Source organism: Cetorhinus maximus, chromosome 4, assembly GCF_964194155.1.
Source record: "Cetorhinus maximus chromosome 4, sCetMax3.hap1.1, whole genome shotgun sequence".
NCBI lineage: Eukaryota > Metazoa > Chordata > Chondrichthyes > Lamniformes > Cetorhinidae > Cetorhinus > Cetorhinus maximus.
Window position 1 is genome coordinate 161,452,884 of NC_135882.1, and position 26,065 is coordinate 161,478,948.

General features: G+C 41.5%; 1 protein-coding gene, 1 long non-coding RNA gene and 1 other non-coding gene across 3 annotated transcripts in view; 1 reads left to right on the forward strand and 2 right to left on the reverse strand.

Annotated features, from left to right (window-relative positions):
* LOC144679992 (uncharacterized) overlaps nt 1–24,660 on the reverse strand; it is a 34,608-nt gene extending 9,948 nt beyond the window's left edge. The window contains exon 1 of the long non-coding RNA XR_013576468.1: nt 24,624–24,660. This is a non-coding gene — a long non-coding RNA (uncharacterized LOC144679992). The remainder of the gene's footprint in view (nt 1–24,623) is intronic.
* LOC144679989 (piezo-type mechanosensitive ion channel component 2-like) overlaps nt 1–26,065 on the reverse strand; it is a 1,019,816-nt gene that overhangs the window by 954,747 nt on the left and 39,004 nt on the right. The gene's annotated exons all lie outside the window — the stretch shown is intronic.
* On the forward strand, nt 7,240–7,329 carry trnay-gua (transfer RNA tyrosine (anticodon GUA)). Its single transcript is given in 2 exon segments — nt 7,240–7,276; nt 7,294–7,329. It is a non-coding gene; the product is annotated as a tRNA-Tyr (tRNA).

A 26,065-nucleotide genomic window follows, 5' to 3' on the forward strand; every position in this document is an offset into this window, starting at 1 on the left:
GTGGTAAAAAAATTCCTTTGCACAACATATCACAAAACGCTCCCCAGACCATAATTACCTGCCTTTAAAATTAATGAATGCAAAATCACAGGTCGGAATGCAAAATTCCTTGTGTGCTCTTGGCATTCCTGCAAGTGCAACATTTTACCTCTTAACTACAAGGTAGAGAATAAAAGGATTTTCTTCGATAAGTTACCAGTTCTTGCTGAGTTATTTTAATTTAGCAGCTATCTACATGTAATATATGAACTGACTGAATGAAAATATTTAAGCAGTAGTAAAGGAACAATTTATTACAGGAAGTTAATACAGTGTTATTAAAAGAAGTTATTAACTGTATCTATGGTTTAATAGATCTCCTGTGACATTGTTCAGTTAGTCAGAGAATACACATTTTGAGACAATAGCATTATGGTATATAATACACAATGTTTTCATCTCTTGTGGAATGTCTGATGGCCCAAAATTATAGGGCAGACTTTCTGGGTCTTGATACAAAAGGAATCAAGATTGGTCTACAGCAAGAAAAGCACCCATCAAATGTTACAAAGTTTATCCTCGCGTTATTTTTGTGTTTTTTTGAATAATTTCAGCACAGAAGGAGGCTATTCAGCCCCTTGCATCCATGCCAGCTCTCTGCAAGCGTAACTCTGCTGGTCCCATTTACACACTCTTGCCCCATGGTCCAGCACTTTCTGTTCTCTTCAGGTGCTTATCCAATTTCGCTTTTGAAAGTCACAATTGAATTTGCCTAAACAGCACACTCAGGTAGTGAATTCCAGACCCCAAAGACTCTCTCACTTATAAAAAACTTATCCTCATGTCACTATTACTTCTTCTGACAACCACCTTAAATCATTCCCTTCTGGTTCTTGACACTTCTGCCAATGGGAACAGTTTCTCCCTATCTACTCTGTCTAGACCCTTCATGGTTGTGAACCCCTCCATCAAATCTCTTCTCAACTTTCTCTTCACTATGGGAAACAATCCTAGCTAGCCATGTAACTCATCCTTGGAATCATCTTTTCTGCCTTCACATCCTTCCTAAAATGCAGTGCCCAGAATTGGTCACAATGGTTTAGTTGAATCAGAACCAATGTCTTACAAAGGCTCATCATAACGTAAAGGTAAAATACTGCGGATACTGGAAATCTGAAACAAAAACATGCCACTTTAAAAACAACAGTGGGCATGTACATGACAGGTTGAGGTCATATTCCCTGTCTGTAATTTTTAATCCCCTAGCCCAACATTCTCCCAACCATCTTGATGGGATTTAATGTTTAGGCCATGATTTCTGGACTACTAGTCCACTACTATAATCACATATCCTTTCCTTTGTCATTAATCTCGCCATGAGGTGCAGCTGCTAGTTATACATGGGTGCTTTACAGAAACCAATTATCTGTAGAAAGACAACATTATTTGTCTCCTGAGGGAGGTGAATGCGCCAAACTAAACTTTTAAAGAGGCTTAGCTACCAGAATGCTTTCCCTTAATCCTTTAACTTACCCTTTCTCCCTGGCACTGTAATCAAGCAAACGTTCTAGGATACTAATCTAGTATTACAGTCTACATTATTCAACATTACCCGATTGAATCACAAAAAAACCACATCCACCACAGTTATTTCAAGCAAAACAAAATTTTACACTTCTCTGCTAATTTAGCAATGTCTTCTAATTTGAAGAAAAAAATGTGTATTTTTAGAGTCATAGAGTTATACAGCACAGAAACAGGCCCTTTGGCCCATCATGTCCGTGTCGGCCATCAAGCACCTATCTATTCTAATCCCATTTTCCAGCACTTGGCCCATTGTCCTGTATGCTATATAAGTGCTCATCTAAATAATTCTTAAATGTTCTGGGGGTTCCTGCCTCTACCACCCCCTCAGGCAGTGTGTTCCAGGTTCCAACCACCCTTCCTCAAATCCCCTCTAAACCTCCTGCCCCTTACCTTAAATCTATGCCCCCTGGTTACTGACACCTCTACTAAGGGCAACAGTTTCTTCCTATCTACCCTATCTATGCCCCTCATAATTCTGTATACCTCTATCAGGTCCCACCTCAGCCTTATCTGCTCTAAGGAAAACAACCTTAGCTTATCCAGTCTCTCTTCATAGCTGAAATGCTGCAGCCCAGGTAACATCCTGGTGAATCTCCTCTGCACCCTCTCCAATGCAATCACATCCTTCCTATAGTGTGGCGACTAGAACTGCACACAGTACTCCAGCTGTGGCCTAACTAGCATTTTATACAGCTCCAACATAACCCCCCTGCTCTTATATTCTATGCCTTGGCTAATAAAGGCCAGTATCCCATAGGCTTTCTTAACCACCTTACCTACCTGTGCTGCTACCCTCAGGGATCTATGGACATGTGCACCAAGGTCCCTCTGATCCTCTGTACTTCCTAGGGTCCTACCATTCATTGTGTATTCCCTTGCCATGTTAATCCTCCCAAAATGCATCGCCTCACACTTCTCATGATTAAATTCCATTCGCCACTGCTCTGCCCATCTTACCAGCCCATCTATATCGTCCTGTAATCTAAGGTTGTCCTCCTCACAACCTACGACACCATCGATTTTCGTGCCATCTGTGAATTTACTGATCATACCTCCTATATTCACATCTAAATCATTCATGTACGCTACAAACAGCAAGGGTCGCAACACCGATCCCTGCGGTACACCACTCGTCACAGGCTTCCAATTGCACAGACAACCTTTGACAATCACCCTCTGCCTCCTGCCATTAAGCCAGTTTTGGAACCAATTTGCCAAATTGCCCTAGATCCCATTGGTTCTTACCTTCTTGACCATTGTCTCATGCGGGACCTTGTCAAAAGCCTGACTGAAGTCCATGTAGACTACATCAACTGCACTACCTTCATCTACACAACCAGTCACCTCCTCAAAAAATGCAATCAAATTTGTTAGCCATGATCTCCCCCTGACAAAGCCATGCTGACTATCCCTGATTAATCCCTGCCTCTCCAAGTAGAGATTAATCCTGTCCCTCAGAATTTTTTCCAATAGTTTCCCAACCACTGATGTTAAGACTTACTGGCTTGTAATTACCTGATTTATCCCTACTACCCTTCTTGAATAATGGTACCACATTCGCTGTCCTCCAGTCCTCTGGCACCTCTCCTGTGGCCATAGAGGATTTGATTTAAGAGGATTCTCTTGATTTAACAAGCATTTGGATTTAAATTATTTTGGAAAATAGAAAATATAGGCCAGGAATTCTCTAAGAGCTGCTCCCGCTCCTCTGTTGTAAATTCTTTGAGTCTCTGCAAAACTTCCTGTGAAGTTATTGCTGCACAGAAAGAGAATCTCTGAGGAAATCACTGAATTTAATATTTCTGAATCAAGTTACATGCCCTTTCTAAAATAATAACTTTTGATTGTTGTGAACAACATCAGGGGTTTCTTTTATATTGAGAAACCCAGATGATGGCTAAGACCTATAGTGTAAGATACCAAAAGATTTTTAAAAATTAGGTAACCTTCTTACTCATCACAATCCCCTATTACAAATCATTGTTTAAGCAGGGTCCATAGTTTTCTTTGAAAGGGAGTTAGATATTTGCTTTAAAAAATTCTGTACAGTAAAATTTATGTTATCTGGCACTCTACCAACCAGAATTCTCTATTAACCAGAATTCTGGGGTCAGGTCTGTTGGGTCTGTTTTTTTATTGGAGATGTCAAACTCACCAGTGATAGTTATCGACGGCTTGTCCTCACTCCAGTCTCGGTCTCCCACTGCTCTGCAGCACCATCTCCCCTCTGCACTGCTCATTCCATTCACGCTCCAGCAAATGTCGCACAACCTCAATACCCACATGATCATCTTGGAGCTTTCTCATTGAATGAAAATGTGGAACTCACCTTACATCTCAGTTAACTGGCATATTTTGGTTAGCCGGTGCCTCCCATTCCCAAAACATGCCGGATAACAGAGCTTTTTCCTGCATTTAGGGAGTTAGTGTGTGGGTGTCGTTAAGTCAAGTGGCTCATGTGATGCCTTGATGGGGCAAGTGGTCTTTTTCTGGGATGTAACATTCTATAACTTGATTCTAAAGGCTTAACTTCTTTCTGCAGGTCTAAATCTTCTTAGAAAGTCACTTGGTAGTATAGAACTTTCCTGCCGAAAAACATTTTTGCCAAAGCTTTTCGTCCTGCACTCATCAGGACAACTTCTTCTTAGAAAGTGCAGAGCATAAATGTCTTAAAGGTAAAGGACAAATAGAACTCAATGTTCAAGCTTAAGGTCATTTCTACAATTGTTTACAATGCCAAGTGCAGACTTAGATGTCTGGGAAAGTGATGGTAAAAGAAAATTACACACAAGTCAATTTTAAAGTGATGGTGACATTAAAGGAAACATCTCACAATTTCTAAAATTTTTTTGGAAAACCCCAAAGGCACCAACCCAGCCTTTGTTAAGGAGAGGCTGAGGGTTATCAACTCAGGTGTGGTTCTGTTGGTGGCAGTCTCACCTCTGGCTCAGAAGAGGTTGTGAGTTCAAGACCTGCTCCAGAGGTTTGAGAACATAATCCATGCTGAAACACCAGAGCTGAACTGATAGAGTGCTGCACTGTTAGAGGTGCTGTCTTATAGATGAGATGTTAAACCTGGTTGCTCTCATGTGGATCTAAAGGATCTTTATTTGAAGACGAGCAGGGATGTCTCCCCGCAGTGCCCCTCAACCAACATCACTAAAACAGATTATCTGATTATTATCATACAGCTGTTTGTGGGAGCGAGTTGTGCCCATATTGGCTCAGCATTTCCTACATTCCCAAAATGAATACACTTTAAAAGCACTTCATTGGCTGTAATGTGCCTTACAGTGTCATGGGGTCATGGGGAGTAGTATGAAGAGAAAGGGCAACTTATATTCAGAAAAGAATATGCAGATAAGTAGCCTGCTCTTAAAAGTGGAGGTGGTGTTGTCTTTTAAATGTCCTCCTACTTTTAAGGTTTACACACAATACTGGACCTCACACTTCATGCCTATGAATTGGATCTGGAATACTAAATTGCTTGGGGAGCATTACACTCCCTTTTGGATGAAACTCCTACCTGTATCAGGTTCAAGCTTGAGCTTCACACTCCAAACCTGAACAGAAACCTGAGCCTGAATGAAAATAAGCAGAAAGTATTCTCTTTTACTCTGGCTATAATTGTTTCAGGATGCAAAGGAAACTAAAATCGTCATCTTATTACCCTAATGCAATATTTAATAAATTTAGTTTGTTCTGTATTGACTATGTCCATCCCTACTTGAAAGTGATTACAACAAATTTAAATTTATCCATCTAGTAAGTAGCAGGTGCAACTACAAGCAAAGTTAAACTTATCTGTGCATTAATGAAGCTAAATCAGTTCTGTCATTAATCCTTATAGAATAGCTATAACCTCTACTCTTATAGGAAATGACTTGCTGTCAGTTTAGATACATAATTAAAACATCCAATAATTTCACTGAGCATGAACCACACTGAAAGCCATTGGAATGCTTAGATGTTTATTTCCTATGACACATCATCTTCCTTAATGTTATCTATTACTTAAAGTCCAGCTTAGCCTGACCAAGGTTTTTTTTGATGTTTCTTATAAACTAGTAAAATTTATTTAAGTCAAACAAAACAGCTCATGATGAGAACTGATCTTTCCAATGTCTATTGAGTTTTGCTTCATAAATTCTGCAAATCACAATGCAAAACAACAGTTATGCAGATAATTTTATAGATGTTTCTAAACAGTAAGAGGCCTAAAACAAAAGTAAGTAGCATGGGAGGTGGCATGCCAGATGAATTATTTATGTGATGTGATGTGATGACAAACAAGTTTGTTAAGTGTTCGTTCCATGTTCATTAAAGGGGTTTTAGTGTGCCACAGGTGCTAAGCATGCATTTTTTATGCTGCATCATTTACCAAATTCAAAACATGCATTGTTCAGTTTTCAGAAGTTCGTATTAGTTAAATGAAGTAAATTTAATACTACCAGAGAAAATACTGACTCTGTTTCTAAAGTCTTCATTTGTCAGTTGAATAGAATATCAAAATCTGAATAAATCCTAACAAAACGTATAATATTAATCAAATATAACAAAATATCATGAGGAGTAAAGAAAACAGAACATTAAAAGGATTGCATACAGTAAGCCTGAACATTGAAGGTTCAAACTTACTGTTAAAGCCCATACTAGTTTTTGTCTCCCATGATATTAAGACAAGCTTGCAGAGAGTTTGTGATTCTAACCAGATGGAAATAGGTTTAAGCTATGAAGAGGCTGTGGAAATGATGTGATTGAGAGAGCATTTATGCTGCAGCTATTAGCCTGAGACTGATAGCTGCCATTCAGGTTCCTACCACACAAAACTCATTTAACATGGTCTGCTTGCTGTGCGGCAGGAACTTTAACTGCCCTGTTTAAACTAGAAATTGGTTCATACTGATTGCAGGAATCCAATCCCTGTGCTGGAATGAGTAGGTCAGAGACACACTCAATGCTGAATTTCAAGCTTAGCTCACTTAAATGAAAATCGGTGAGTATGCATCAGTTGGGCAGTACCCTTTAGGTAATTCACAGGAGAGGAGTAAGTGGTTGGAGAGATGAGGGGTAGGGTGCCATGTGATGCTCTAACTGTGGTGTTCAATTGTTCTGTATTTGATTAAGTGAGTATGTTTACTTTTGATGCTCACTGTGCTTGATTTGTTAAGCTTGAGTGTGAACTCAGAAAAAGTAAACAAACTAGATGGTACTAGAAGTCAGAGCTGCAGCATGAGTGCAGACATTTTTTGACTGCAGAACTCTTGTAAATAAATTTCCTACATACATATAACCTGTATAATCTGCATTGTGCTGAGATATAAATACGCAATTAATCAACAAACAAACAGATTAGCAATGAGGATGACGGAGAAAAGTTTAAATTTACTAGCTCCAGCACCATTTCTTTCTTCCCATGTCGTGGGATCGATGGGTTTCAGGGTTCAAGACCTACTTGCTGACTTCAGGGAGGACAGTCCAGGTGTTGTAGTGATACTTGTACATTGTCTTGGAGCAGAAGGCCAACAAATATTTGAGCAGCTCACAGAAGACACGCCTACGATTGATATGGCGATAAGTGCTCTTGGAAAATACTCCAGGCCACAGAAAATTGTGACGATCAAATGATATACATGATGGAATTATGCGCTCATTAAACAATGAGGAGGCTCCCCTTCGATAGCTCAGCTGGTAGAGTGGAGGACTGTAGGTGACTATAGAACTGGTATCCTTAGGTCGCTGGTTCAATTCCAACTCGAAGGAAACCCTCCTTGTATTTGCTGTAAACAGCACTTGGCTGATGGCAGCGCTCTGAACTCGTCACTTAGACTACACTTTAGAGATCAGAACCAGCGCGAGTGCAGGGAAGCTTCAAAAAGTGACATCAGCACAAAGGTGAGAACTGATTGGTGAGTAGTGGGTAAGTGTTTTTCTCTAGTTTAAAATAGATTAAGCTAAGGAAACGTAAGAGTTCTAGTTTTTATTTAAAGTACATAACTAATTTAACTTTTTTTTACTGTATTTAACTTAAAGTAAGGGTTTTTTTTCAACTAGAGGCATGGCAGAGCAGCTCAGTCCCATGTTATGTATCACCTGCAACATATGGGAAGTCCTTGCACTCTGACCGACCACGTGTGCAGGAAGTGCCACCAGCTGCAGCTACTTCAGCTCCAAGTTTCAGAGCTTGAGCAGCAGCTGGAGACACTGAGGTGCAGCCATGAGGCTGAGAGTTTCGTGGATAGCACGTTTTTAGACGTGGTCACCCCACAGCTTACGGAAGTGCAGACAGAGAGGGAAGGGGTGACCATCAGTCAGAAGAAAGGTGTCAGTCAGGTAGTCAGGAAATCCCCAGGGTGCATCTCGCTCGAGAACTGTTTTTCTGTGTTGGAAAACGGTGAGAGTGTTGGTTCCTCTGGGGAGTGCAGCCGTGCTCATGGCAATGTGAGTGGCTCAGCTGCACATGGGGGGAAGAAAAAGAGGGGAAGAGCAAAAGTGGTAGCACACTCAATAGCAAGGGGAGCAGACAGGCGTTTCTGCAGCCGTAGATGTGACTCCAGGATGGTATGCTGCCTCCCTGATGCCAGCGTCATGGATGTCACTGAACGGCTGCAGGGCATTCTAAAGGGGGAGGGCAAACAGACAGAGATCGTGGTACATATTGGTACCAACAACACAGGTAGAAAGAGGGATGACGTCCTGCAAGCAGAGTTTAGGGAGCTAGGAAGCAGATTAAAAGACAGGACCTCAAAGGTAGTAATCTCTGGATTACTTCCGGTGTCATGCACTAGTGAGTATAGAAATAGGTTAGTCCAGATGAATGCTTGGCTGGAGAGATGGTGCAGGAGGGAGGGCTTTAGATTTCTGGGACATTGGTACTATTTCTGGGGGCGGTGGGACATGTACAAGGCAGACGGGTTGCACCTGAACCGGAATGGGACCAACATCCTTGCAGGGAGGTTTGCTGATGCTGTTGGGGAGGGTTTAAACTAACTTGGCAGGGGGATGGGATCCTGAAAGGAGGTTCAAACAAAGGGGGATGAACAGCCAAAATTAGAAGAGAGAGCAAGTAAGTCTGGGAGGCATAGATATTATAGGCCATTTAAGGCAGAAGGGAGTTTGGCAAGGTTGGATGGTATTTATTTTAATGCAAGGAGTCTGACGAATAAGGCAGATGAGTTGAGGGCACAAATTAACAAATTTTCCCCCAGTCCGGGGTGGGGAGCGGGCGCGAACCCGATCGGGTCTGCACTGCCATTTTACGTAGGCGCTGGTTCTGATCTCTAAAGTGAGGTCTAAGTGACGAGTTCAGAGCGCTGCCATCAGTCAAGTGAAGTTTACAGCAAATACAAGCAGGGTTTCCTTCGAATTGGAATTGAACCAGCGACCTACGGACGCATGCCCAAAAGCGCTGAGCACTCCCTGCGCGGGCGGGGGTAGATTCCCTGAGTCGTGGCCTGCGCTCTTTCGCACAAACGCGCAAAAGAGTGCACAAATCTCCCTGAGGCACAGATTAGTTTATGGTTTAAACATTTAAATAAAGAAATTAAAAACTTATAAAACATGTCCCCTCATGTGACAAAGCTGGGACATGTCAATGAATTTTTTTTTTAAATGTTATTGAATTTTTAAACACTTCATGCAACCTCATCCCACCCGTGGATGAGGTTCCATGACAAATGCAAAGGTCACCTGGGCTTTTCGCTGACCCGAAAATTCTTCCCATAGATGTCATTGCTGTCACAGAGACATGGTTGAGAGAGGGGCAGGATTGGCAGCTCAATATTCCAGGATATAGGGTCTTCAGGCGAGACAGAGAAGGAGGTAAAAGAGGAGGGGATATAGCAATATTGATCAAGGAATCAATTACAGCAGTAAGGAGAGCTGATATCTTAGAAGGCTCCTCAAATGAAGCCATATGGGTAGAACTGAAAAACAAAAAGGAAAAATCGCATTGCTGGGAGTGTACTATAGGCCGCCAAACAATCAGAGAGAAATAGAAGAGCAGATATGTAGGCATATTTCAGAGAAGTATAAAAATAATAGGGTAGTAATAGTGGGGGATTTCAACTTCCCCAACATTAACTGGGTTAGTCAAAGTGTGATAGGTTTAGCGGGAGCAGAATTTTCAAAATGCATCCAGGAGAGCTTTTTAAGCCAATACGTAGAAGGTCCGACAAAAGAGGAGGTGGTCCTGGACTTAATTTTAGGGAATGAAGCCGGGCAAGTGGTAGAGGTATCAGTGGGGGAGCATTTTCCAGGTAGTGATCATAACTCCGTGGAAGGGGAGCCTCAAGGTGTCGTGGCCAAGAGCCATCTGCTGGCCTCGGCGCCGCACCTAGTTGCGCGTCCTTGCCATGGGCGCTAAGACCCGTGTGTTATTCAAAGTGATGGACGCCGAATTTGTCCAATGTGGCAGTTGGGGGAGGAGGTTAGGAGCAGCAGTACTATCTTCTGGTGACTGATCACCAGTAGTATGGACAGGAGCCGCTGGAGGCCTCAGATGGGCCACTGTGGTTGGGGTGCGGCGTGCATGTGCAGAGTACATGAGCGATCAGCCCCAATAAATGTTCTTCTCTGTTCTGCAGGCAAAAACAGAGCACAATAGCCAGGAACGTTTGCAGACTGGTAGTGGGCACGCCGTGCTGCAGCACCTAACCACATATTAGGAGCAGGCCATGGAGCTGGGGAGGAGGCAAGCGGCCAGGTCGGCAGGTGTCAGTGAGATGGGGTGCAGCAGCCAGGTATTTGAGGGCCACAGTCCCATCCACTCTGTCTCCCCACCATCCAAAGCACTGATGATTGCTGCAATCGTTAATACAGCAACACTGCTCATTCACAGACTGATACAGTCAGTCGTGTGGGTCATACACAAAGGTCCCTCGGCCCCTTGAGGATGCACGTCTCTAGCACCTTCCAAAGTCGCCTTATCCCATTTGTGACCACTATCCTCTTGGATATCCCCGATGGTGTGTAAGAAAATGTTTCCTCATGTCACCTCTGGTCCTTTTGCCAATCACCTTAATACAGGCAGCCCAGCATAAGCTACATTCAAAGAAGCCCAATTTTGCATGAAATAGGCATTCAAAAAAGCATTAGGCCCTCTGGTTGCATATGCAAAGTTTTAAATACCTGTTTCAGGCAAGGGGCTTGGACACATAGGTAGCTGTTTCAAATTTCTAGGGCTAAGTGTCCAAGGATTCTAATCAACCCACTGAGGACTTTGTAAACCAGGTTTGATAATTTACATATCATAGTGTCAAATCCAAGAGCATCTGAAATTCTTAGGGAGGCAGACAGAGATTTGAAGAACTTTAAAACCGAGATTGATGACATATATTCTGAGTGGACTGCCCAACCATTTCATATGACCTGTCCTGGCTGCATCTGCCTTTTAATGTGTAATTTATAGTTTATAATTGACCACAATTTGCCTGTTAATTCATGTTTAACTTATGTTGATTCTGGGATTTAGGCAATTTGCTAAGGTAGAATTTAGTGTTTGCTTTGTTTGACTCTTGTATACCAAATTTCTTTTATTTTAAACCGTAGAAACTTGTGGATTCATTCTTTCAGCAAATAACTGGGATTTTGGATGCTTTTTTTTTAGAAGAAGGTTACTGATCTCGACTGAGATTGTAACACAATGAAGAGTAAGCATTTTAAGGACAGTAGGAAAAAAATTGGGGAAGTAGTTATGGTACTGGATTCATAATCCAGAGATTATAACTCAACTCCCATCATGGCAAATTATAAAATTGAAATCAATAAAACAGGCAATTAGTGAGTTGTCACCATAAAAGCTGCTGATTATGCTAATGAGGCAAATGGTTTGCTAATGTCCTTCAGGTATGGAAAACCTATTATCCCTAGTCAGTTTGACATAGAGATGACTCTCATCCAAAACCACACAGTTAATCTTAATCCCTTCAAATGTGGCTGCACACGCCACTCCGTTGTAAGAACAATTATAATGGTTCAAAAAAAAAAGGGCCACCACTGCCTACTCAGGCTAACAAGAGACAAGTAATCTTGCCAGTGTCATTTATATTCTGAAAACGTGGAGACAATTGATCTTAATTGAAAACTGCCTAACTTTCCATTGTCAAATTATAACTATAATGTTTATTTTATCTAATGATCACATTTTTCCCTAAATATATACCAAAATTATTTAAAATCTTCAAAGTTTCACAAGTAACACTTCCCATTTCAGCATGCCAGGATATTCCCAGCAAGTACAAAATCTAAATCATTTCAATTTGCACTAGTGAATGAAAGAAAAGAATAGTTTTCATTCCCAGAGTTTTAACTGGTATAATGAATTCCATGCGAAACAGCTAGATAGACATAGGCAGAAAATTGGTATTGATGGGCATTTTGGAACGCTGCAGTAGGGCAAAAGTACTGAAAACAACCAAAAGGAAAATTGATATGTACAGGTCATTTCTTGTCATTTCAAAGATGAAAAAAACCACTAAGAATAATCTGTTTTTCACTTCCTGTGTAGAGTCTTATACAGCAATATCATTTCTCTGGTCAGGCTGGGACAGCTCTTTCTTTCTTGCTCGTTCTCTATTTGTCTCTATCACACAGACACTTTCTTTCTGGTATCTCTTCTAACTTTTTTCTCTCTTAGCTCTTCTATTATTACACTGTTTTACCATTAAATCCCTTCATAGCAATTGTTCTTCAATTAGTATCTTATTGTGCTGCAATCATTAACTCAATTGATCCAAATGGGAATTTCATAATAAAGTCAAACATGAATCATTTTACTTAATGGTAACACCTTAATGTTGTTTTTTTAAAATGCGATAAATATTTGAATATATTGTTTAAATAGAAACTGATGACATCATTATTGGTACTTGCTTGAGAGATTGTTGAAGTTGTGTGAAAGAATTGAGTCAACATGCATGGTCGATACTGCGTCATTCTTGTATTTATACCATAGCTTTGATAATGAAAATTCAGCTTGCTCATCCCTTCAATTCGGCATCTTAATTGTTTATTGACATCAGATGTTTAAATTATATTTAAAACTTAAACAGATATTAGAAGAACAAAGCAAAGTGGTCTTGATAGTAAACATAACCTTTTGTAATTGACTCTTTTAAAATGTTCTAATTGTAATTACTGAAAGAACTAGAATTTTTTTAAAATTTGATTGATTAAATAATTTGTGAAAAAACTTCAAAGAACGATAAAGTATTTTTAAAATTGTTATGCTTTAGATTTATAATGATTTGAGTTAATTTGATTGCAGGGTGAGAAGGGCGTTCATTTATAAGAATAATGTCACTCTCTTGGAAACGTGGCAAAGAACTTCACATGCAATGAAATTTAGTGCCTGGTATTATGTAGTTTCAGAAAACAGATTCCAAATAAAATCTTAAAGCCAAAATACAACACAGATGCCTGAAATAAAGAAAAGCATACACTTTACATAGCACAGACATACTGCTTTGACATTTTGGCACAGGTTTAAGAATTTGATATTGAAACACTTCAGGTGGTCAGCACAATCTTAAGTGTATTGAATTCTTAAAATTGATAGAAGTTGCAAACGTTCTGACTTGTTGAAATTAAACTAGATAGTTGACTCCACTCATTTCATCACCCATCTCATCACTCATCCCTCATTTCATCACTCGTTTAATCATTAAGGGGCGCACGAGGAGATAGGTGACTACGCCACAGTGAGACAGAGACTGGGTGAGTAGCGAATTAGGTTCATTTGGGAATTCAGTGCACGGGGGAAAGAGGTGTGATATACATAGCAATCGTTCTAAGTTAATTAAGTGAGTAATTAAATTAACTAAATAACATAAGTAACAATGGCAGGTCAGGTGTTATGCTGCAGCTGTGGAATGTAGGAGCTTTTGGACACCAAGGCAATCCAGGACAACACATCTGCAGAAAGTGTAAGCAGCGAGATGAATTCCGGATCAGGGTTATTGATCTGGAAGCTGAACTGCAGACACTGCGCAACATAAGGGAGGGTGAGAAATACCTGGGCACTTTGTTCCAGAAGATGGTCACACCTCTTAGAATAGGGTCGTCTGTTTTGGTCAGCAGTGAGGGACAGGAGGATGTGACCATGAGTGAGGCAGGTAATGGAACCCAGCAGACAGTAGTGGAGGAGCCTCAAACTTTGCAATTGTCAAACAGGTTTGAGGCGCTCACAACCTGTGTGAACCAAAGCGAGGTCCGCAACATGGATGAGCAGGCTGGCCATGGCACCATGGTACAGGAAGCCGTTCAAGCGACGGTGGGCGGGGGCCAAACAGGAATGTAGTAGTATAAAAGCAAAATACTGCGGATGCTGGAAATCTGAAATAAAAACAGAAAACGCTGGAAAAACTCAGCAAGTCTGACAGCATCTGTGGAGAGACAAACAAAGTTGACAGCATCTGTGGAAAGAGAAACAGTTAACGTTTCGACCCTTCTTCATGACATTCAAGAAGAATAGGAATAGGGATAGAAAGAATAAGCAGCTAGGTAAAGGTGGAAGGGTAGCACTGTTGATCAAGGATCGCATCTGTGCAATAGTTAGAGATGACCTTGGTTCAGGAGATCAGGGTGTAGAATCGGTGTAGCAATAGTAGGGGACAGTATAATGAGGGGGATTGACATTATTCTCTGCAGCAAAGTGAGAGGGTCCAGATGGCTGTGTTGTCTGCCTGGTGTAAGGGTTCAGGACATCTTCTCAGGGCTGGAGAAGAACTTGCATTGGGAGAGGGAGGATCCAGTTGTCATGGTCCATATAGGTACCAACAATGTAGGAAGGACAAGTAAGGAGGTTCTGCATAGTCAGTATGAGAAGCTAGGTACCAAATTAAGAAGCAGAACCTCAAAGGTAATACTCTCTGGATTATTACCTGAGCCATGTGCTAATTGGCATAGGGCAAATAAGATCAGAGCGATGAATACGTGGCTCAAAGACTGGTGTGGGAGAAGTGGGTTCCTGTTTGTTGGGCACTGGCGCCAGTACTCAGGAAAGTGCGGGCTGTACCCTTGGGACACCTGAACCATGCTGGGATGAGTGTTCTTGTGAATCACATAACTAGGGAAGTAGAGAGGGCTCTAAACTAAACTAAGGGAGGGAGGGGGGTGAGGGATCAAGTATTAATAGATGTGGCAATCAAGGAGTAGATTCAAGGCAGGAGACCACAATAGTAATATGGGAAATTAGGGTCATAGAATAGCAGGAAAGGGGCAAAGAGATAAAACCTAAGAATACTCCAATAGTCAAGACCAGATGTTACAAAGATAACAAAAAGACAAAACTGAAGGCTCTGTATCTGAATGCGTGTAGCATTCATAACAAAGTAAATGAATTGATAGCGCACATTGAAGTAAATAAATATGATCTGATAGCCATTACAGAGATATGGGTGCAGGATGACAAAGATTGGGTCTTGAATATTATGGGGTATATGACATTCAAGAAGAATAGGAAGTTAGGTAAAGGTGGGGAGGGGTGGTGGTAGCACTGTTGATCAAGGATGGCATTTGTGTAATAGTTACGAGATGACTTTGGTTCAGGGGATCAAGATGTAGAATCGGTTTGGGTGGAGATGAGGAATAGTAGGGGATAGAATTCACGTGTGTGAGTGGTCTACAGGCCCCCTAACTATAAACACAATTTAGGACAACGTATACAAGAAAAAATATTGGGTACTTGTGATAAAGGGACAGCAATAATCATGGGTGATTTTAATCTAGGTATAAGCTAGATTAATCAGACTGGCAGTAGTAGCCTGGATATGGAGTTCATAGGATGATTTTGAGATAGTTCCTTAGAGCAGCACATTCTGGAACCAACCAGACAGCAGGTTATATTAGATTTGGTATTGTGTAATGTGACAGGATTAATTGACCTTAGAGTGAAGGCACATTAGGTAGTAGCAACCACAATATGATTGAATTTTACATCCAGTTTTAAAGTGAGAAGAGTGGGTCTAAGACTACTATTTTAAACTTAAATAAGGGCAACTATGTGGGCATGAAAGCTGGGCTAGCTGAAGTAAACTGTTATACTAGGTTAGGGGATAGATCAATAGAGAAGCAGTGGTGGACATTTAAGGGGATATTTCAGAATACTAAAGGGAGGACCCACCATTTGTGGTTAACTAAAGAAGTTAAGGAAAGAATCAAGCATTATAAAAAAGTATATAACTCCACAAAGATGAGCGGCAGGTCAGATGATTGGTCAGAAAACAAAGAACGGCAGAGAATGATGAAAAGTTTAATCAGGGGTAAGAAATTAGAGTATAAGAGGAAGCTAGCTAGAAATGTAAAAATGAACAGCAAGAGTTTTGACAGGCATTTAAAAAAGAAAGTAAGTAGTGTATTGGTCCTCTAGAGAGTGACAATGTGGAGTTAATAGTAGATAATAAGGAATTGTCAGATGAAATGAACAAATATTTTGCTCTGTCTTCACTATAGAGGATACAAAAAGCATTCCAGTAATAGCTGTAAATCAGGAGGTGGAAGGGAGAGAGAGAAACTTGATAAAATTACAATCACTAGGGAAAAGGTACTGAGCAAACTGATGGGGCTGTGGGCTGACAAGCCTCCGGCGTCCTGATGGACTTCATCCTAGAAACTTAAAAGAGGTGGCTAATGAGGTAGTAGATATGTTCATGTTAATTTTCCAAAATTCCCGAGATTCTGGAAATGTTTCAACAGACTGGAAAGTAGCAAATATAACCTCTCTATTCAAGAAGGGAGGCAGAAAACAGGAAATTATAGGCCAGTTAACTTGACATCTATCGCGGAGAAGGGGTTAGAATCGATCATTAAGGAGGAGCTGGGCATTTAGAGAAAATCAAGGTAATAGGGAACAGTCAGCATGGTTTTGTGAAAGGGAATTCATGTTTAACCAATCTATTGGAGTTCTTTGAATGAGTAACATGCGCTGTGGATAAAGGGGAGCCTGTAGACACACTGTACTTGGATTTCCAGAAGGCATTTGATAAGGTGCCACATCAAAGACTATTGTCGAAAATAAAAGCTTATAGTGTATGGGGGTAATGTATGAGCATCGATAGAAGATTGGCTGACTGGCAGAAAACAGAGAGCATGCATAAATGGGTCTTTTTCTGATTGGCAGGATGTGATGAGTGGAGTCCTGCAGGGGCCTCAACTTTTCACGATTTATATCAATGGCTTAGGTGAGGGGCGTGAAGGCATGATAGCTAAATTTGCACATGACATAAAGATAGGTAGGAAAGTATATTGCGAAGAGGACATAAAGAGGATGCAAACGGATATAGATAAGTTGAGTGAGTGGGCAAAAATATGGCAGGTGGAGTATAATATGGGAAAATGCGAAGTTGTTCCCTTTGGCAGGAAGAATAAAAAAGCAGAATATTACTTAAACGGAGAATGGCTGCAGAATTCCGAGCTGCAGAGGGCTCTATGGGCACGATCTTCTGATCGGCGAGTGGGACACGGGTTGACGTCGGGTGGAACTCCCGATGTCACCCTGTGTCATTTCCATTTTCAGTTCAGCGGGGGCGCAGCCAAGTCAGCTGCGCGCCTGCCGACCTGTCAATGGCCTATTGAGGCCATTGGAAAACTAATTAATGGATCTGCCTGTCGAACCTTAAGGTTGGCGGGCAGGCTGGGAGCTCTGGTGGGCTTCAGAAAAAGCATGAAACCTCATCCACGGGCAGGATGAGGTTTTATGAGGGTATTTAAACTTTTATCAAATCTTTCAATAAAAGTTATGGACATGTCCCAACTCATGTGACAGTGTCACATGAGGAGACATGTCAGGGAAATTTTTTTATCATTTCTATTAAAAATTTTAATTCCAAGCCAATCTCCCTGAGGCAGCACATAGCCTCAGGGATATCTGTGTGCTCTTTCATGCACATGCGCGAAAGAGCGCACTCCCGGCTGAGGGAATCCCCTCCCCCCACTTCCGCACAGGGAGCGCTTCCTGGCAGACATCACACTGGGCGGGCCTTAATTGGCCCGCCCACGTAAAATGGCGGCGAGGCGCTCTCGCCCTTGCCTGCTCCCGCACTTCCCTCCCGACGGGGGAAAATTTTTCCCTATGTGTTCTAGTGCACAAGTCACATGTTAGTGTGCCGGAACTGCAAGTAATTAAGAAGGCTAATGTAATTCTATCCTTTATTACGAGAGGGACTGAACATAAAAGTAAGGATGTTATGCTTCAGTTATACAAGTCATTGGTGGGACCACATCTCAAATATTGTGTGCAGCTTTGGTCTCCTTACTTAAGGAAGCATTGAAGACAGTTCAGGGAAGGTTTACTAGATTGATACATGGAATGAGTGGGCTTATGAGAAAAGTTAGACAGACTGGGCTTGTTACCACTGGAGTTTAGAAGCATGAGGAGTGACTTGATTGAAGTTTATAAGGTTCTGAATGGTATTGACAAGGTAAACGTGGAAAGGATGTTTCCTCCTGTGGGTGAGTCCGGGACTAGGGGGTACTGTTTTGAAATTAGGGGTTGCCCTTTTAGGACAGAAATGAGGAGACTTTTTTTCTCTCAGAGGGTTGTGAGACTTTGGAACTCTCAGCCTCAGAAGGTGGTGGAGACGGGGGTCATTGAACATTTTTAAGGCATAGGTTCTGGTTAGGCAAGGGAATCAAAGGTTATTGGGGGTAGATGGGAATGTGGAATTCGAAACACAAACAGATCAACCATGATCTTAATAAATGGCGGAGCAGGCTCAAGGGGCCAAATGGCCTACTTCTGCTCCTATTTCGTGTGTTCGTATTTGGTTATGGTAATTTAATGAACGGTTCTCTGAAAATCACTTGAAATAAATAAAATTAATTTAGGTGATTTAAGTGATTGGTGAAAGAACCAAGGCAGCATGAGGAAAAACTTATTTACGAAACAAGCGGTTAGGATTTGAAACCAATTCCTAATAGGGTGGTGGATATAGATGTACTAGTAGCCTTTAAAAGTGAGTTGAAAAATACTTAGAAGAGGAAATTGTTTCAAAAGAATAGGCAGAGAGTGGGGTAGTGCAACTAACTGAATTGTACTTCAAAAGAGCCAGAGCAGATTCAATGGGTCGAATAGCCACCTTCTTTGCTGGTACTACTCGATGATCCTATGAATTTTTAAAAATTGGCCACTAAAATAGGCAACATTGTATATCCAATTATCTGCTTCTCTTTGTGATTATACTGTACTGTGCATGCTATTTTACGTCAGCTTCACAAAAAACAAAACATTTAACTTGTTTTGTCTTTTGCTGTTAAAGTGTGGTCACTGTTGTAATATAGGCAATGCAGTAGCCAATTTGCGCACAGAGAGCTCCCTCAAACATGACCAGATAATCTGTTTTAGTGATACCAATTCTGCAATAAATATCAGCCAGGACACCAGGGATAACTCCCCTCCTTTTCCTCAAAATAGCTATTTTTGCTATAGGGCAGAATTTTGCTGTCAGCGAGCAGGGGGCGGGGCCCACTCGCCGACGCGTAAAATGACACGGGATGACGTCGGGAGAAACCCCCGACGTCATCCTGCCCCATTTAAATATTCAGGAAGGCGGGCGGACAGCAAAATCAGCTGTCCGCCCACCGAACTGTCAATGGCCAATTGAGGCCATTGACATTATAATTAACCCAATTAAAGGCCCTGCCCGTCCAACCTTAAGGTTGGTGGGCAGGCCAAGAGCCCCGGTGGGCAATAGAAAAAACATGAAACCTCATCCACTGGCGGGATGAGGTTTCATGTCCATTTTAAAAATCTTTAATAAACTTTATGTCATATTTATTAGCATGTCCCATCTCGTGTGACATTGTCACATGAGGGGGACATGTTAATAATTTTTTAATTTTTCTATTTTTGAGGTTTTTTAAACTGTCACCAATCTCCCTGAGACAGCACTTAGTCTCAGGGAGCAGTGCGCTCTTTCGCGCGCATGCGTGAAAGAGCGCACTTTGACAGTTGGGGAATCCCTCTCCCCCCCCAGCACAGGAAGCGCATAACTCTTCCCATCGGGCAGCCTGCTGGGGTGGGCCTTAATTGGCCTGCCCACACAAAATGGCAGCGAGGCCCGTTTCAGCGGGGGAGTTTGGCTGCCCGCCCGCTGCTGAGCCAGTGGGGCCCGCCTGCCCATTGAGGGCTAAATTCTGCCCATAGGATCTATTACATCCACCTGAGGGGGCCAATGGGGCCTTGGTTGTCTCACCTGAAAGTTGATACTTCTAAGTGCATATTCACTCTGCCCTGCAAAGGACTGTCTGCTGAGATTTTTGTGCTCTCATCTCTGAAGTGGGAGTTGAACCCACAACCTTAGACCTAGAGGCAATACAATTAACTATGCAACTAGTGCAATTGTCTAGTAATATGTTTACATCCAAAAGAATAGAATTCTAGAGTGTAAATAAGTACTATGTAAATTGCTACTTTTGAAAGCATTTAAAAGTTGGTGAAGAAAAATCTCCAAACTCAGAAACAAAAGTGAAACAAATGGTTGCTTTTTTTTCAGTTTAAACCTAAAGCAGCAAATGCTACTTAAAAGTAAATAAGTAAATCATCAACAATAAAATGCTTTGCCCATTATTTAATTACACCAATTTATCTTAGTTCAGGACAACTATCCTTGGCATTGTGCTACCTGATCGGCCCTCAAAATACCCTTGCTTTCAATTTTAACACTTTTAATACAGCAGCTGAATGAATGTTTATGCTGAATAATTCAGTTGTTTTATTAGTCAATAAAATGTTTTGTGGATCTTGTTCTAAATTACATCATATTACCCAGAAAAACATGACCTTTAGCATTGTGTTACTTGTGTGGTTTTTAAAACATGACTCCACTCACTTTAAACATTTCTAATGATGTGCTATGCTCAAACTTCCATAGAATCACAGAATTGTTACAGGACACTTTAAAGTTATTCTCAAATGCTGCAAAAATAATCTCAAAACATGCATTTTTGTGCTCGGATACTTTAATCTCCACATATAATGTTGTCCCTTATTTTTCTACAAAAACGTTTTATCTCTTGTTGAATAAACATTAGTCTCTACCCACCCTATCAAGAGACATTTTAAAAAAGGTTAATCCAATGATCCACAGTTTCTGCATAAACTCATGACTATCCCCCTCTCACATAACCACTGCAGGAGCTCACCCATAGCTACAGCGATGGGGTGCCGGTCTGCGCACATCTCTGGCAGAATCTGCTCAACTTGGTACTCCATGGAGTCCACTAACCTCCCCATCAAGACTTCCATGCGTGCACATGTCAGCACCCCTTCATCAGCCAGCAGGCAAACGGATTTCTCCACCTCTCATGCCACCCTGTTAAGGGCCTCCTGCTAATTTTCCCCTGTCTCTTGCTGCCTTTCCAGCACCTCTTGGATGACCGATTCCAGAGGCCCATCATCGGGCACGAAACTCACAAATGCCTCTTCCCCAGCACTCCTCCAAGTGCTGGTGAGCTTGGCTGACCGTGCCTTCTCCTGCTGCGGACACATGTCTGTGCAGTGGCACCTGTAATTGAAAGAGGAGACAGCGAGTGACTGCATGGAGCCATCTTTGACCCTTATTTCTATGACATGCATGGATTCTTACTGGATGGAGGCCGCAAGCCAATCTCTCCATCTCCAATGGATTTGTCCTGCTCCACCCCTGCCAGCTGGGCTGCCTGCTCCTCGAAGCCGGTCAGTTCTTTTAAGTGTGTCCAGCACTTTCCTGTCTTCTCCCTCTCTCTTCTATTATGGCTTAATTTGTCCATTGCAAAGAGAGAAGATGGGATTGTGTGCTATGTGATTGATGTACTCCAGGTTGTTCAGAAGGGTTCTGGGCCAGCATCCTCCAGAGCAGTGAGCTCATACAGATATAAGGATAAGGCTCAGAGAGGCATGTCATTAGTGGTGCTTGCTGGTGTCCTCAACACCTGAGCCCCACCCCCCATCCCTCCCCAGACACCATGTGAGGTCTCTTTGTGGAAGGGTGAGGGACCTACAGTGGTCTCCTCACCTGAAGAGTAGATGGACTGCAGTGGGGCTATGAGGCATCATCTTATCAAGTTGCCACTGAGGCCCATGTCCCCTGGAACATTCATTGAGGTGAGTGTGAGCAGTTGAGGGTTGACTTGCCCTGGTGGTGCGGATCGGCATTGCAGGACAGTCCTTAGCTGGAGGCTCTGGGCAGTGACTGCCATGGAGACTTGCTCCCATGCAGGGTTCATCTCCCTGCTTGGCTTCCTCCTTCTCCTATCCGGTGGATAGAGGATGTGCTTCCTGGCCTCCACTTGTCAAGCATGTCGCCCAGGGAGGCATCACTGAACTTGGGCGCCAGAGCTCCCTGTCCTCTTCTGGCCATTTCCTCAATCAGCGTGGTGGATAAGTTGCTGTCCAGGCACCTTTTAAACATGGCGCCTGACATGACAGCGGGGCATGCACTATCCATCCCACCCTGCTTTAAAAAAGTGGGAAACCCTCGACTGCGTAATTAATGAGGCCAGGGTTGCATGATACAGCGCGAATTCCCAGCGGTCTCTGCAACAGGAAACACTCCCTGTCCCTGCCCCTGCCAAGGGACTTAGTCCCCGAAGGGAAATTTCCACCCTATGCCCCTATTGATAAATTCCAGGATGTCGTATGCTTTATTAACTACTACGCTCTCAACCTGTTTTGTCACCTTCAATGATTTATGCACATATACAGCCAGGTCCCTCTGCTCCTGCAGCCCCTTTAGAATTGTACACTATATTATTGTCTTCCTTCCTACCAAAATGAATCACTTCACACTTCTCTGCATTAAATATTATCCGTCACTTGACTACTCGTTCCACCAACCTGTTTATGGAATTAAGGATATAGAATGAATAGATGAGACAACCTAATCTCCTGCTTTATAAAATTCATAAATAGTATTTAAATGATTGAGAAATTAACGAACTCAACCTGACAACATATGATCTATGAACTTTAATACAAAATGGAGAGTGCAATAGACCTTCATTTTTATTTTAAAAATTAAGGAGACCTGCATTTTGCAACATAATTAATTATTTGTATACTGAAATGTTCATATTTGTTCAATCCTTGTATTATTTTATACTTTATTTTTATTTTAATGATTGTGAAGTTCTACACTATCCTGCACATGGTTCACAGTACTTCCAAATTGATCGCATAAAAGAAATACTGAATGATTATTTGATTACTCTTGTGAAAAGTGTTGGGTGCTGGTCTGATTGATGATGGAAAGTTTTGGTGGTAACTTTTGTGACTTGTCGAGGATTTTCCTATTTGGTAATGACAATTTTTGATCCAATCAGCATGGTGAACTTGAAAAGCTAGCAGCCAGTCAAATTGATTATGTATTGATTTATAGGGTGGCAGTTTAAAGTATTTTAGATTAGGAGTCTGACAGCAAATTACAAATCAATAATTCTTCCTACTTGTATTAAACATCACATGAAGATGAGTGACTTCACATTCACACTTGGTCCAAGTGATCTCCTGGACATGTATCGATCAATTGAAGGAATTGGAGAGGAATTTTCCAAAACATTTTTTCCCTTAATGACCCTGGGTTTTTTTCTCAGATTTTTTTGCCTCCCTTTGAAGGGGTGCGAAGGAGGTGGGAGGAAGGGAAGCAGTGTTCAGTCATGATGCCCTGGCGATCATATTATGGGGCAGACTTGAGAGAACAGCTTGGCTTTTCTGCTGTCAATTTTGAATGATCGTATATTATAAACCATGTGCAGAAATTTTTCCCCATCGGGGGCGGTTGTGTGGGGGCGGGCGCGAACCCAATCGGCACCCCCGATCAGGGCCAAGCCACCATTTTACGTGGGCGGGCCAATTAAGGCACACCCAGTGTGACACACACCCGGAAGTGCTGTGCGGTCCCTGTGCGGGCGGGGGAGGGCTTCCCTGAGTCGGGGCCTGCGCTCTTTCGCGCAGGCATGTGAAAGAGCGCAGAAATCTCCCTGAGGCACAGAAAGCTAGTGTGTTGCCAACTTTTTTTTATAATATGGGATAAAGTGTACTTTTAAAAGCGTTTTCTTTGGTATAAATTGTAACTTAAAATTAAAATTTGAAGCAAAAACTGTGCCTTATTATACTGAATAGTCCTTTATTTTATGTCAGCAAAATTCCTGAGATTAGAGAGGGGTATTATTTCAGGTTAAACTTACAGCCCAATTATTTTGAGGTCAAGATCAGTAAACTTTATTATGCACTGGTTCTGGATCAATAAGCTGAAGGATATTATTTTTTATCCTTCAAAATATGTTATAAGAACTTATTCATTGTTGTAATGGTCAGCACAGCTTCTAATTTTCACTGTATTTCTCCCTGATTCTAGTTCAGCTGGTTTAGGAAGAAGCCTAGAAATTAGTCCATGACAACGATAGCTTACACTTATAATAAGCTTGCACTTATAATAAGAAATCCCAAAAGTTTAACTGAATATTGCTTAAGCAGTTTCAATACGATAAATCATGGTTATAGACACTTTAGCTCTTACTCTTATGTGTTCAGTCCAAGATGCCTTGCAGTGTAATGATTGCTCAAAGGTGTACTCAATGAAAGAGCCACTCATGTGATCATGTCCAGCACTCATTTCATGTGCTAAGCAGCTACTTAAGACTTTAAAATAGAAAGCAGCTGTATTGTTTCATGCACTAAACAACTGCATTATGGAAATTGTACTCCAGAGGCAGAAGCTGCATTTGATGTCCAGGTAGATGAAGCTCTAAACCATGAAGTAAAGTAAAGACTTGCATTTATACAGCACCTATCAAAACCTCAGGACATCACAAAACATGTTACAAATAATGAAGTACATTTGAACTGTAGTCACTGAAAATAGGAAACACGGCAGCCCATTTCCACTCAGCAAACTCTCATAGCATCATAGAGGTCTACAGCACAGAAAAAGGCCCTTCAGCCCATCGAGTCTGCGCCGGTCAAACAAGTACCTAACTATAATCTCTCATAAATAGCAATGTGATAACGACCAGGTAATCTAATTTTTAGCAATTTGTTGATTGAGGGATAAATATTTGCCAGGACACTGGGGTTTACTCACCCACTCTTCTTTGAAATAGGGCCATGGACTCTTTTTACATCCACCTTACAGAGCAGAAAGGATTTTGATTTAAACATATCATTCAAAAAGGCACCACCTCCAACAGTACAGCACTTTTTCTGCTAAAGTTTCGGGAGTGAGGCTTGAACCTACAAACTACTCAGTCAGAAGCAAGAATGGTACCCACTGAGCCACAGCTGGCAATGGTACAGGAGATGTTATGTATATGATGGAAAGTCACGATCTCAAACAGTTCCTGCTTCACAACTTCAGCATGGGATGAAATCACTGGTCAATTTAAAGCTCTGTTGCAAATCTGCCAAATAACTTATTGAGAAATCAACTAGGGGAAGCAGATAATGCATAACTGCCAATAATGGATACAAATATGTCATCCTGACAACCCTCTCACAATGAGCTACTTCTCCATGAAATTTACTTGAGGAAGTTAATGCTCATGTTTACATGAAATCAATGGAAGTAAAAATTGGGAGGCATGCTGACTTGCGATCACCCGATCCACGCAATCATACACAATTAGGATCCAGCTACTGGAATGCTGCTTTATGCCTACACTCTTCTGTTGCATCTGTCTCAGTGTACCATGAACATTTGCAGGAAAAGGCACAAGGAGTTGAATATTTTGTTCTCAGAAAGATTTTATTGGTATTTGCAAGTCAGGGATCAGCAACCTGCCTTTTTATCACTGACATCACTCACATTCCCCCGTGGATTTTGGCCTCTATCTCAATGCAACAGCAACAACAAAGTTATTATTCAATAACAACGAAGCCTCCATTATGAACATGTAAACCAACTAAAAGCAGCTTTTACAGACATAACCGCTTCATTGCAACTTACCCATAAACAGGCCAATGGTCCATCACATAACATAGTAGAAACTCTAGTAGTAAAATCCTAAATATGGAAATCTCAGTATAATTTTTCAAATTAAGCAAAACTCATCATTTTATTTCCAAAACCCAAGAATTTCACAAGTGTTCAAATGAAGACTTTCAAGCGTGTGTTCTCCTTAATTCAACAATAGTCTTCACCCTACTTTGGAGAAAGTAAAGCTTCACATAAGACAACAGCCAGTACATATGAGAAAAATAAGCTTCTGTTTTTTCAGCCTGTGTACCTTCAACCTAGCTGTCTATGCACTACAAAGTGAATATTAAGGTGTTAAGGAAAATGATTTCAAGTATTATAAAATAAACCCGTTGTAATTTAGTTTGCTACTTTCAATAAAACCCATAAGCACAAGGCATTTTATGCCTTCATTGTAAAGTTGTGGGAAATTATTACAATATAATCATTGTAAATCTTTCACTGTAGTTCTTTGTCAGTTATTTACAGATGATATCAGTTTACTACAGCTGCGCTCAAAACCCTCAAATTAGTGCTCCTGTGAAGTTGTACAAACAGCAAACAACAGACAT